Here is a 14,438-nt window from a genome sequence, read left to right as displayed (position 1 = left end):
CGGTTTTCTCCGTGAGCTGCAGCAAGCATGGCTGAATGTGTTGTGTCTTCAGCATTTAATCCTGTGCCATCCGCGAGAAATTAAGGCGAAGCAATGCTGTAAGTGTTATTTTCTGATAACATACATGTTGTGTAAGATGTATCAGATATTATATTACGAAGATGTTAATGTTTAGTTATGGCGGCGGATATTCTTGTTTAACCATGCATAGTGGATTGCATATAACTGCAGAGTTTATGTATGTACTGTAAGTTTCTTCGGACACATAACTAAGTTTGTATTGTTTGTTCTGTTTACAGTTTTCACCCAGCTTATGATACGTGGAAGTCGACAGTAAATGTTCAATCTTGCTACACGTCTCCCTCTCATCAATTTGCTGTGGTTTACCTTGGTGTTTAGTCGGAGTTGTTACACTTTTGATGAGAACACTACAGGTATATTTGGTGAAAATGCCTTAATGCACTGGAAATAATACAAAACTAACTTAAAAGTAACTTTCTACTATGTGTAGGAGTTTTTTTAAGTCAATAATTCCTTAATATTGATGGGAATTTAGTTTCACTGGCCGATAATTTCACTTATGTGGAAATAATTTCATATTGTTTGAAATAATAATAGTACTTTTTCATCAATGTTAAGGAATTATTTACTTAAAATAAGCTCAAATTCCTGCTGAAAAGTTACTTTTAAAAAGAAAAATGTAGCTAACAACCAAAGCCCAGTTAAAGTGGCTGGGCTTTGCTGGGGTTGCTAGGCAACGGCACAGCGCCAATTGAGTGTGTCTTAAAAATTGTGAGGTTTTAAATTGGCTCATTTTCAAGGCACCAAAAGACATGAACTTATTGGCAAAAAACAGCTGGGTAGGTTTTTTAAGTGCATTGTTTGTTTTTAGAAGCAACAGAAACACAAATGGAAGAACAAAACGAGCAAAATGTACATTTTGAGTCACAGGTCTCCTTTAATAAATTTAAGTGGACTTAGCGAAAGACTCCATTTCTTCACTGGACTACCTGAAAGCTGCCACTTTCCCTCCTAAAGCTTTAAAACGCCCACAGTGACATTTAGCAGAAGGTTAATTACAGGCCAGCTCATTCTTCAAGGTTAAAAACGAGGCCTTTCAACAGCACAACACCGTAAGACTAATCAGGAACCCTGCAGCCTAATGAGCTGATCCCAAACAGCAGAGGTCCCTGAACGCATCGTCAGCCCGTCCTGAGGTGTGTCAGGTTAACGCCACAGCGGCCAGCGTGTGGGCGGGCGGCGTGTAGGAAGCTTCTGAGGACATCATCACAACATCTACGTCTTGGTTTTTAAAGAAATAAGAAGCTAAAAACTCTCCCAGCTCACCTAAAAAATCTATTCACCACTCAAGTATACCAGTTATGAATATTTCAAGGTAAACAATCAAAGAAAAAATTCTATTTTCTAACCTATTTAAAGGTAAAATGCTATTTCCTCTGAGTTGCTAAAAGTAAAATGTTTTAATTTAGTTGAATTCTTGTTCAACATTTAACAGAAAATAAAACATTTCTTCACTTCTTTCCATTTGATTTCTGTCAAACATTTGTGAAAATGTTAATCTGTTATGGTCTCAGATGAAACTGTACTCATGTGGAAATAGAGCTCCATCTGGTGGATGAGATCAGAACTGCACCGCTCCGTTTCTGTAAATAAACCAACTTTTACAAGTAAATGTAGTTTATTTTTTAAACATGAAGCATATTGAGGTTGTGTTAATTAATTTGAGACACGTTTTAAAAAATATACAAGAAAGATTGAGCTGTTTTCATTCTTCCACCACACTTTTTTAAGTTTACACTTTGTGTTGTTGACATTGGCAGGATTTTAAATATTGCTCTAGTTCCATTGGCAGATAAATTTATTTCTAACAAGATCATTTTCATGTGTTATAAGTAAAACAATCTGCCAATGCAACTAGTAATTTATTTGTCAATATTAATACATGATTGACTTAAATTAAGATCCTTTATCTTGTTGAAAGATTATCTAAAAGTTAGTTTTGTCTTATTTCAAGTGTACTGAGATATTTGCAGTAGAAACTATCAAAAAGTGCTTGGTGAGATTTTGTGTGGGACAGAAAAGCTAAAAAAAATTAATAAAAAGAATAAATCTGGTACTGTATGCCCTGACTCAGTGTCTTTCCTGGAAATATTTCATACTGGAGCAGCTGAAATGTGAAAAAGCAGAGTTTTTCCACCAACTTATTGATGATGAGTTCATTGGCTTGTTTTCGGTAACAGAATGGCAGCTTCCTGTCTGTTTCCACTTCAGAGTCCTTCTGCAGCATCACTTATTCAGGTGGCATTGAGTGGAGTGGGCTGCTTCCGCACTTATTGCTTTTCCTCCAACAAGATGGCACCCAGGAGGAACTACTTTAGCATCTGCTGCTTTATTATTCCTAAACAGCCTAAAAAGAGTAGAGCTGTGCTGTTTCTACTGAATCTACAGCAGGCGGATGAATCAAAACGTCCATCTGCGACATCAGAAACTCACCACAGTGAATCTGAGATCAGCGCCACGTTTTTACGTCTTCTTCTGCTCTCACTCCGTAAAGCGCCTCATGCAGGATTCATGCCTGCTGTAGACATGAAAAGGAAATCACCTTCTCTTGTCCTGCATCTCGTCAACAACGAACACGTCTATTTTTCATGCTGTCTACATGCGTGCACATCAATCTTAAGCAGGAAAAGCACTTATGGAAATTACAAGACTGCAGGAGATTTCCACAACAGACCGAAAGTGACAGAAACATGTTTTTCTCAGTTCATCGTAACTTGGGTAAATAAAAAGAGCTGTTTTCAAGTACAAAGACAGGAAAGGTATTTAAATTACTTTCTTAAATTATGAATTAACTACAACTTGCTACGTTTTTTGGAAAAGCAGCAACACCCAGATGTTATTCAGTCAAGAAAGTTATTTAAATAGAACCTGAAAAACCACTGCATCATGCCCCAAACAACAGGTGAGAAACCGATCACTGCACTGCAAAAACACAAAATCTTGCCAAGTATTTTCGTCAAGTTTACAGTGCAAATCAATCAAATTTTATTTGTATAGCACATTTCAGCAGGAAGGCATTTCAAAGTGCTTTACATCATATCAAACACAGAAAAAACAATGCAACATAGAATCAACTCAGATATCTCAGTACAGTTGAAATATGACAACATTTTATTTACAAGTAACTTTTCAGCAAGATCAAGAGCTTATTTTACATCAATAATTCCTAAATATTGGTGAAAAAGTTCTAGTTTCACTGGCAGATTATGAAACTTTTGACAAGACATATTTCCCATATTTTAAATTAAATAATCTGCCAGAGAAACTTGTTCTTTTTCATCAATATTAAGGAATTATTGACTTAAAACAAGCTCTTTATCTTGCTGAAAAGTTACTTGTAAATACATTTTGTCTTATTTCAAGTAAATAAAGATATTCATACTGGAAACTAGACAACAATTTTTTTGAACTGTGGCGTCTATCAGTTTAAGAAATTCCCAACAATGGAAAAATGTATTCCCAGTTGTCACCAGCAGCAGTGAGAAGGATATAAATAAGCATGAAATAATATATTTAGCATTGCTTTTTCTATTTATTGTTGTCTGGTATTAAGATTAGTTTGATTTTCTGGAATAAAAAGCAAAAACAGAAGAAACCTGTTTTTAACAGCGCTACCTGTCTGCTGCCACTAGAGGGCAGAAGAGAATCTGTTTGTCTCTGCAGACATGGTTGGTTAGCAGAAAGATTTCCAATAAGTTTGGGCTAATAAAGTGCGAAACAGCCGTTCCATCAAGAAAAATGAGAATCTGCTGAAGTCGTAACCTGCTAATATCAACACAAATTAAAAAGAAAAATGTGTTTAGTGCAATTTATTAGGAAGAAATTATAAAACTTCTGCACACACACACACACACACACACACACACACACACACACACAAGCCCACTTTCTCACTATTCTCCTTACTTCAGTAGGAAACTGCGAGAAAGCAGAAAGTGTTCACACAACTTTTGATGGAAATCTTTTCTGTTCCCGTGGACAAACTCCACCCACACTGAGTGACACTCAGCAGAAATGGAGGAAAACATAAATACTTTCTGTATGACTCATTTATATTGATTTTAATCAGCGGGTCAATTTGAATTGACCCGCTGATTAAAGTAAGTATCAAATTCAATTATAAAATTATATTACTTGTGGTTCGAGGGTACGAGGTCTAGGAGAGTTTACTGAAAGGTTCCTAGTCTTAGTCTCTTAAGGGGTCCAGGTGGTCCGGTGCTTGACGGCTGGTGTCCAGGAGGGAAACAGAGGATTGCGTCGGAGGGCGGACAGGTAGGCTCGGGCTAACTTGTAGTCAGACGGAGGAGGTCAGTCTGGGAACTCGGGCAACCAGTGGGTAAGACCCACGGCGTCACGAGGGGAATCTCGACCAGAGAAACAGACAGGATCTGTAAAGGCTTCTCCGGGCTTCACCAGGAAAAAACCTGAAGGCAAAAACAACAGGGAAAGTTACTAAAGGCTTCAGAACAACGAGGAAAGATCTAAAGCTCTAGGTCCTAGAGCTTGCCTCTAGGTGAAGTTTGACACGAGAAACTAATAAACAGTACACACACAGCACATATGTCAGAGTCAAGGCCCGCGGGCCGGATGTGGCCCGCGAGAAGGTTTTTTACGGCCCCTGGAATGATCTTGATTTATTATTAGAACCGGCCCGCAGACCGCAGTAAGCCGGCACCCCGTCTGAAAAAAAAATACCTTCCTTATTTGAACTGTAAGTAGTTCTTTAAATGTTCTGTGAGATGATGTACTTACCCATGTATCCATAACAACCGGAACTTTCAATATCCACCAAGTTATTGCCGAAATATACCATCTATTAAAGGAGTGCCCCCCGGATTAATTACACTCTCTGCAGCTGCAGCTGCGAAGTTACAGTATTAACCCGATACTTGCTGGAAAGTGCAACGTCTCCCCTTTCAGAAACCGTTGGAATTTTTCCACTTAGCGCTACGTGTGGCGGAATTACGGTACTGCAAATTTAGATGTGTCGCCGGCGACACGTGTAGAAGGGATTTATTAGCACAGCAGTCGTCAGCATAACTGTAAGTCACTGCATGTTACTTCTCCTTGATGAAAGTGTTGTTTTTAATTAATAGATTTTTGCACTTTATTTTATTGTATTTCAATCCAATTATATTTTAAAAATATTTCAGTTGTGTCTGTTGAAAATTAAAGATTACTGACAGAGCCATAAGAAAATATTGCTTTATTTATCTGATCATATTGGAATATATTTGTTAGGTTTTCAGTAGGTTCAATTAGGTTCACTAGACTATATGCGTCATTTAAAAAAAATTCAATGAACATTAAATCAGTCCGGCCCTCGGCTTGTAGCTAAATTTTTTATTTGGCCCTCCGTCCATTTGACTTTGACACCCCTGCTCTAGGAGGCTCAGAGGTACCGTTACTGGCTAACACTCGGGCGCTGAAGGACTGGCAGAAGCCTCCTTTAGTACAGGCCGCTGATGAGTTGATCAGGTTCAGGTGTGCTTGATGACGGTCTACACACACACTCCAGTCAGGTGAGTAGGGCGCCATCTGTCGTAAAAGGTGAGTGTATGCACAGACAAACCCACAAAGCAAGACAAAAAGGAAAAAAATGTATTTTTATTTGGAAAATATATAAATATGTGGTCTGAATTGTAAAAAGAACAAAGAATAAACATCAGAATGTCAAAATAAGAAAACTAACTTACAAGTAAGTTTTCAGCAAGAAACAGGAGCTTGTTTTAAGTTAATAATTCCTTAATATTGACAAAAAGTATCAGATTATTTCACTTATTACATGGAAAATATCTTGTTATAAGTGGAATAATCTGCCAGAGGAGCAAGTCTATATATTTTATTAGTATTAATAAATTATCTACTTGTTGAAAAGTTACTTGTAAGTTAGTTTTGTCTTAATTCAAGTGTACTGAAATATTTGCACTAGAAGCTAGACCAAAAATACTTGGTAATATTTTGTGTTTTTGCTTTCATTACATGAGTAAAGTACGCAATACTCTGTGCAATGAATAACATATTCTATTTTTTGTATGCATACAACAAAGGCCTGCTGTAGAATGTCCTATTTTTTTATGACCAGTTTTCTTCCTAGAACTTTTATTCTGGAAGTAAAATTCCTGATTTTGCACGTTGCAAAGCGATTACACGATGATTTGTCAAGGTAAGCAGCTTCAAAAGCTCTCTGTCACAAGGTCTCTGCGAACATCCTCTGGTCATGTTTGGGATAATGATAATACAGTTTCAATGAAGGAGGCGTCTCTTACCAACATCCCCTGCAGCCTTCTGCAGATTTATTACAAGAGTCCTGTGACTTCTCAAGAAGCAACATCAATGCAGTGCTTACGTGATAAATTCCCTCACCTCCCAAAAAAAAAAAAAAAGATGAAAGACAACTGTGAGTTATTCACTTGAGTTTCAGAATATGATGGGTGAAGTTTGAAATCACAGCAACACAAAAAAATTCTCTTTTTACATCAGTAGTATTGCTACAGTTTCAGGTGAGCAGAACTGGTCCGGGGAATGCAAACACACAGCAGAGGTAGATCTGCAGCCGAACCTGCTACACAACAACATCAGGCTGAGAAGATTTCTGGATGGATTAGTGATGTATGCATGTATTTCAGTGGATACTAAGAGAAAAAGATACAAAAATGGCTTTATTTTAATCAGAAATAATAAAAAAAGAAGAGTTCTGACTAGTTTATAGGAAATAATTATTAGATTTTTGTTGAGGTTCTGACTAAAGGAAACATTTTTGTTTATTGATTTTAACTGATTCAAAACAGAAAATATTACTTATTGTTCTTGTGCAGTTTCTAGTGCAAATATTTTAATATTACAAGTAACTTTTTAGCAACGTTGAAGAGCTTATTTTAGCTCAATAAATCCTTAATATTAATGAAAAAGTACTGATTACACTGGCAGATTATTTCACTGATAATAAGGGAAAAAATGTCAGGTTATAAGTGAAATTAAAGCTGCAAGCAGCCTGGAGCGGCTCTCGCAGCTCAGCGCCGCTTCGGCCTATTGGCCACCGCGGGGTTCCAGCCACCGCAGAAGCTCTTGCACGGTTTCCAGAGCCGCAACCCGCTCGCCACCGCAGAAGCTCTGCCGCAGTTTCCAGCACCAGCCAGGCGCCTTCGAAGCTGTTGCGCCTTTTCCCCGCCCGTCCACCGGGCGATACGCATTAATGCGTTCGGCAGCATTCCCTGACGACTGTCAAAAATTCTGGTGCAGATCGGTCGATGCATTAAAATTGACCAATGGCTAGTTAAATCAGTAGCCAACTAAATTTATATTTTTATAAATATAATAGTTTATAAGTTATATTTTATTAGAATCCCCGGGGAGAGAGAAAAATTCACGGAAAGTGGAGGGAATAGCAATATGTGGAAGAAAATAAAAGGAATGAAAGTGCTGAGACGAATGCTGAATAATTGGGAATGAATGCGTATGTGTCTGCTGTGTAAGTATTCAACGGCATGCTCTGTATATAATGTAAATTTTAAAATGTGCATGTATTGGCTTATTAAATGACTGATTGCTTTCAAAGTGGCGTTGAAGCGTTGAAAGCTTAACTGTGCTCTGCTTAAGAGTTAAAAGTTGGTCTTTGATATTGTCTGCAATTGTTCTATACTGTTCGTAAATTGTGAAATATAGATAGGAAAATATAGCCATAGCTGCTGCCTTGTTTAGAAACTTAAAGCGCACTGGGAGAAAGAAAGGCGTTTTTGGTGGATTGCCAGGAATAGAAGCACACGAACATTTCCTCCCACCCTTTCTACCCTCTCTCTCTCTCTCTCTCTCTCTCTCTCTCTCTCTCTCCCTCTCCCTGCCTACCCCTCCGTTTCGGTCTCGCCCCCTCCCGCCTTTTCTATTTTTTCTGTCCCTCCCTCTCTTGTTTCAACACACGTCACGGGTCCGGATATTACATGATCTGAGACTGTGTACGCCCAGTTGTAGTTCATAGCAGTAAGACAGCCCACTTCCTATTACGTCAACAACCAGCCCCCACCTTTGGGGCATCTCAGACTGCAGCTGAGCAGTGAAGTTTTTCTCTTTTTTCCTCTCTCTTATATTTTGTTCTAATACAGAAGAAATTTAAAGCATAAGCTTTAAATTAACTCAACTAAAACGCAGATTTTAATAAAAATAATCATTGTTTCTGTCACACTGAACCATGTTCAACATTACTTAAATGTATATTTTACTGTAAATAGAGTTGAATAACTGCATGGAACTTGCTAAAGTGCTATATTTATTAAAGAGTACATAACATATTTAGCTATATTTAGCAACAATAAACAAACAATACTACAAGGAACAAATACAGTAAGCACAAATAACTAAAATAATCAATTTATTTTTAACTAAATTCAAAAATAAAAAGCTGAATAATAAGGAAACTGCAACTGACAGAAAAACTTAAACTGAATTTCAAAAAGTGAAACAACTGCTTAAACATATAAAATGAGTAACATACCGACAGTGATCGTTGGTTCAAAAAACCCGGAATATGCTGATCAAATTTTTAAAATTTCCAAGAAATGGCAGAAGCGAACAAAAGGACTTCCATCACCGTGGCCGGAGAATGGGAGCTTTGACTTATCCCTTTGCGAACAAATGGAAGCGAGAATCACCGACTACAAAGCAAAAAATAAAAGTAAGAAAAGACAAGCTAAAAGAGAATTAGAATTTAACATTTTACAACTATTCAAGGAGGAAGGTGAAAAATACAGGAAGAACTTAAAGCAGCAGCTCATTGAGCTCAAAAATAATTATGAAAAGCCAAAGGATGATGAAATGATTCCCGCAGGGTTGTATCCAGCCCTGAAAGGAGTCCTGAACATTACAGGTGATTTTGGATACAGGACTGATGACCAGTGTTGGTGCTGCACCGCTTCCCCCCCCTGAGACGCCGGATGGTGGACCAGAATCGCCTCGAAGCCGTGCGGAAGTCTTTCTCCATGGCCTCTCCAAACTCCTCCCACGCCCGAGTTTTTGCCTCAGCAACCGCCCGAGCCGCATGCCGCTTCGCCCGCCGGTACCCATCAGCTGCTTCCGGAGTCCCACAGGCCAAAAAGGCCCGATAGGACTCCTTCTTCAGCCTGACGGCATCCCTCACCGAAGGTGTCCACCAGCGGGTTCGAGGGTTGCCGCCGCGACAGGCACCGACAACCTTGCGGCCACAGCTCCGATCGGCCGCCTCGACAATGGAGGCACGGAACACGGTCCACTCAGACTCCATGTCCCCCACCTCCCCCAGGAGGTGGGGGACATGGCAGCACCAACACTGTTTATAGTGGGGATGGTGTGCTGCTTACCTCTACTCGGGACGGTGTGGGTCGGTGGGCAGAGTACTTCGAAGACCTCCTCAATCCCACCAACATGCCTTCCACTGAGGAAGCGGAGCCTGGGGACTCTGGGTTGGGCTCTCCAATCTCTGGGGGCGAGGTCGCCGAGGTGGTTAAAAAGTTCCTCGGTGGCAAGGCCTCGGGGGTGGATGAGATCCGCCCGGAGTTCCTTAAGGCTCTGGATGTTGTAGGGTTGTGTTGGTTGACGCGACTCTGCAATATCGCATGGACATTGGGGGCAGTTCCCCTGGATTGGCAGACTGGGGTGGTGGTCCCCCTGTTCAAAAAGGGGGACCGGAGGGTGTGCTCCAATTATAGAGGGGTCACACTCTTAAGCCTCCCTGGCAAGGTCTATTCAGGGGTCCTGGAGAAGAGGGTCCGTCGGATAGTCGAACCTCGGATTCAGGAAGAGCAGTGTGGCTTTTGTCCTGGTCGTCGAACACTGGACCAGCTCTACACCCTCGGCAGGGTCCTGGAGGGTGCATGGGAGTTCGCCCAACCAGTCTACATGTGTTTTGTGGACTTGGAGAAGGCGTTCGACCGTGTCCCTCGGGGAGCCCTGTGGGGGTTTCTCCGGGAGTATGGGGTACCGGGCCCTTTGATACGGGCTGTCAGGTCCCTGTATGACCGGTGTCAGAGTCTGGTCCGCATTGCCGGCAGTAAGTCGGGCTCGTTTCCGGTGAGAGTTGGACTCCGCCAGGGCTGCCCTTTGTCACCGATTCTGTTCATCACTTTCATGGACAGAATTTCTAGGCGCAGCCAAGGTGTTGAGGGGATCCGATTTGGTGGCCTTAGGATCTCATCTCTGCTTTTCGCAGACGATGTGGTCCTTTTGGCTTCATCAGATCGTGATCTGCAGCTCTCGCTGGAGCGGTTCGCAGCCGAGTGTGAAGCGGCCGGGATGGGGATCAGTGCCTCCAAATCCGAGGCCATGGTCTTGAGCCGGAAAAGGGTAGAGTGCCTTCTCCGGGTCAGGGGGGGTGTCCTGCCCCAAGTGGAGGAGTTTAAGTATCTCGGGATCTTGTTCACGAATGGGGGAAGAAGGGAGCGGGAGATCGACAGGCGGATTGGCGCAGCGTCTGCTGTCAAGCGGGCGCTGTACCGGTCCGTCGTGGTGAAGAGAGAGCTGAGCCAAAAAGCGAAGCTCTCGATTTACCGGTCGATCTACGTTCCCACCCTCATCTATGGTCATGAGCTTTGGGTCATGACCGAAAGAACGAGATTGCGGATACAAGCGGCCGAAATGGGTTTTCTCCGTAGGGTGGCTGGGCTCTCCCTTAGAGATAGGGTGAGAAGCTCAGTCATCCGGGAGGGACTCAGAGTAGAGCCGCTGCTCCTTCACATCGAGAGGAGCCAGTTGAGGCTCGGGCATCTGGTCAGGATGCCTCCTGGACGCCTCCCTGGTGAGGTGTTCCGGGCACGTCCCACCGGGAGGAGGCCCCGGGGAAGACCCAGGACACGCTGGAGAGACTATGTCTCTCGGCTGGCCTGGGAACGCCTCGGGATTCCCCCGAAAGAGCTGGAAGAAGTGGCTGGGGAGAGGGAAGTCTGGGCCTCCCTTCTGAAGCTGCTACCCCCGCGACCCGACCTCGGATAAGCGGAAGAAGATGGATGGATGGATAGATGGATGGATGGATGGACTGATGACCAACTAATAAATTCCAGACAAAGTAATGTTGCATCACCTCAAAATAAAGAGCCGGAAGCTCAATCAGATGCATCATCTACAGTGCATGCAGCACTGCCAACAGTAGTTCAAACACCAGTTCCACCCAGAGGTGCACCACAGACGAGCTTAAGTTCACCGGAAGATGAAGGTCCACCTCAACGAAATTATAGCATAATTAATGAGCATGCAAAAAGTATGCAATCATCAACATCACATGCCAATGCAGATGGCTACAAGCCAGCTGGCAGACATTCTACATCAATGCCACCAATTCCAACCGGAATTCAAACCACTAATGTTGGATGCTCCACAACGCGGACAGTTGGAAATAATAAAATTCTTGACTGCTACGCTGGTCATGCAGAAAGTCGCAGAAGCGGAGATGCTTATTGGTTAAACTTAGACCACAAAGGCATTGATTTGCAAAATGATAACAATCAGACGCTGATACAGGAAGCGGAAATGGAAATTGATGAAAGCCTTGCACGATTAGTTGAACAGGAGCATGGATGCGAAGATGACCAAGACGGAGCTGGTCCATGTACGAGCACACCTAATAAAATTCAACACCCAGCCCCAAAACGAAGAGAATACAATTTGAGATCCAGAGCTAACATACGCAAACCTGATCGTTACGACCCCTCAAAACAATTACCAATCATATTAAAGGAAGACGTTGCTCAATACATACCATTAGCCTCGATGGATCTGATCGGGTTAGTCTCGCGGCTGCCAGACATTCATAACGGCGCAGGAAAATGGATAAGAATACTAGAAGAAGAGACAGTTGGCAAAATTTTGGCACTGGGAGACATCAAAGCCATTTTTGCAAAAGATCTGGGAACTGCTACTATGCAGAACGTTTTGAAAAACCACCCATGGATGCAGGGGCGCAACTCCATATTTTTGAGGTGGATGCGAACATATCTTCGGCGCCCCCCCATATATCGAATGATGACTGAGGCCTGCTCTTGCTTTGAAATATCAGGTGTGCAGTCCAGTTCCACTGCAAAGTACTTAGAGGACTTGATCTTGGCAGATATTTTACTCAAAACACACTCTGATATTGAATCTAAAAATTCATTCTGAGTGCACCATGTCAGATATCCAGTGGTTTGTTTGGAGGCAGCCTTTCTAAGATGCTCTGCCAGTGTTACATCATATCGTGCTATGAGCTCAAGGATTCCCAGAAAATTTCCATTTTTAGGATTTCCTAACTGAGAATTTTACCCCCTTAGTGGCAAGTTTCTCTCTGCAAGGAAAAGTATGCAGTCGATAACTCTAGTCAACACACTTCTCCAGTGTGCTTTTTCAGCTTCCATGGTTTTCTGCAGTTCACTATCAATAGTTTTACCTAGGCATAAGCGAAATGCCATTTCTTTCCACGTCAGATAAGCATTTATGTGAGAACTACTGGTTTCATGGTGCTTCCGTGTTTTTGAAAGACATCGCCAGTTATTATACCCCTCCACAAGGCATGTGTCAAGAACTTTAGCTTCACCAAAAAGCTTACATGCAAAACAATAGACTCTGTTAGTATTTTTAGAATACAGTAACCAATCTCGTTCAACTTTCTCTCCATTAGACAGTAAACGAAAACAGTATGCTTTGGAAAAACACCTCTTATTCTTCTCTGATCTTGGATATGGACCATCAGAAACTTTCTGTGGGCCATTTACAACCATGTACTGCCTAAATGTGTCCCCCATTTTGTGTGGTAAAGGCCATTCAGATGGTTCTTCTGAATAAAGCCTTGTCTCGGCTCTCTCCTCCGCAGCTCTGTGCCTCTCTCTCTCTTCATCATCTAGTCCTCTCTGCTCTTCCTCTCCCTCATCTGCACCTTTCTGCACAGTAAAAAATGCGGTGTTAATATTTCAGTGTTAACCTAATTTAATCTAAATAGAGTATTTATAACTATATAGAGTGTAAATCGGCTCTGACATCGGAGTTAAAAGTCAGAGTAAAATGCTACATTCACGCAGTGAAACTTTTGACTGTCAAGTGTCAATAACGCGCCAGTAAAGATTTTTGGCAACCGCCAAGAGGAGGAGGAAGAAAGACGAAGCACCAGTTTTCTGAAGTTCGTGAGGCTATTTCTATTTTGGATTCTGAACGGAATTGTGCTACAGAAAAGGCAAGTAACTTTTAACAATCCGGTGTTGGTAACTTATTTTAATATTAATTGTGATGAAGAATTATATTATAGCTTCTGTTGTTATCCGTTAAATATGTTCGCAACTATTATGCGTGAATACTAGCGTAGCAAATGGTTTTGGCACCATGGTTTAGTTTGTTAGTGGTGAAAAAAACAAACCTTCATGTCTCCTCATTTTTGTATCCGTTTTATTCCGTTGTTACTTAGGGCAGCGGGAGAAAGTTGTATTGTGTTAGGGCGAGAGCCGAGGGTTAGCCCTATGCTAGACACGTTGTCCACCTCACAATATTTGCTGTTTTTTTCTGAAGGCTGTCAAGGTAAGAATACGTAACTGTTATAAATTGTAATAGTATTAATCACTGTGCCTTATGCCATAGGCCCAGATTCCGTGGGTACTTCGGGTCGTAGCACCCACCGAGTCACGTTAGCATGGTTAGCACCATGGATGTAGCGGCTAACAGGCGCCATATTGCTTGTACAGATTATGTTCAAGTGTATCGAGAATATAAACTCAGTTTTCAAATGGCATTTACTTTGAAGCACATTTATTAACTATTAAAATGTCATGGTTGTTTATTTTCGTTCTTTTTTTAACAGACCATGCTACTGCGTGTTTTGTTTGGTGGGGAGCAGAAGTACGTGAAACTTTCTGACCTAACATTTGATGCATTCCTGAGAGAAGGTTAGTACGTTAGTAAAATAATCTCACTACTTTTTCTTGCATAAGAAACCCATCGTGCATTAAGTAAGTTTTTTCTTTGCTTTAACATGTATTAAAATGTTGTACTGGATTGAACTCATTTATGGAAGTAAATATGTGCCATCAGAATTTGAATAAAAAATGCCTCTGAAATTTGAATGTTGTATATTAGTGCTTACTTTTTCAGTGTTAAAATAAATTCAGAATATATTTTTAACCTAAAAAAAATTCAGTGTCATTATTTGTACATGAAAAAAAAATTCAGTGTCATTATTTGTACATGAAAAAAAAATTCAGTGTCATTATTTGTACATGGTTGCAATTTTCATTTATTAAAAAAATTCACATTCCTATTTCAAAGTGATCAAATTTTCAATATACATATTTTTCACAGTTTAAATTTTCAGTGTTAAAAAATTCAGCATATAAAAAATTTCAACTTTTCAAAATTCGAATGCAATAATAACTGCGGAA

The 14,438-nt window shown here is 41.1% G+C and overlaps 1 long non-coding RNA gene across 1 annotated transcript; it reads left to right on the top strand.

Moving 5' to 3' along the window:
• On the top strand, positions 1 to 1,688 carry LOC111607813. Its single transcript, XR_002752433.1, has 2 exons — positions 1 to 98; positions 300 to 1,688. It is a non-coding gene; the product is annotated as an uncharacterized LOC111607813 (long non-coding RNA).
• Positions 1,689 to 14,438: the final 12,750 nt, after the last annotated feature.

Source organism: Xiphophorus maculatus, unplaced genomic scaffold (assembly GCF_002775205.1).
Source record: "Xiphophorus maculatus strain JP 163 A unplaced genomic scaffold, X_maculatus-5.0-male Unplaced_Scaffold_138, whole genome shotgun sequence".
NCBI lineage: Eukaryota > Metazoa > Chordata > Actinopteri > Cyprinodontiformes > Poeciliidae > Xiphophorus > Xiphophorus maculatus.
The sequence above is the reverse complement of the archived record's forward strand: the minus strand, read 5'-3'. Positions and strand labels throughout refer to the sequence as shown.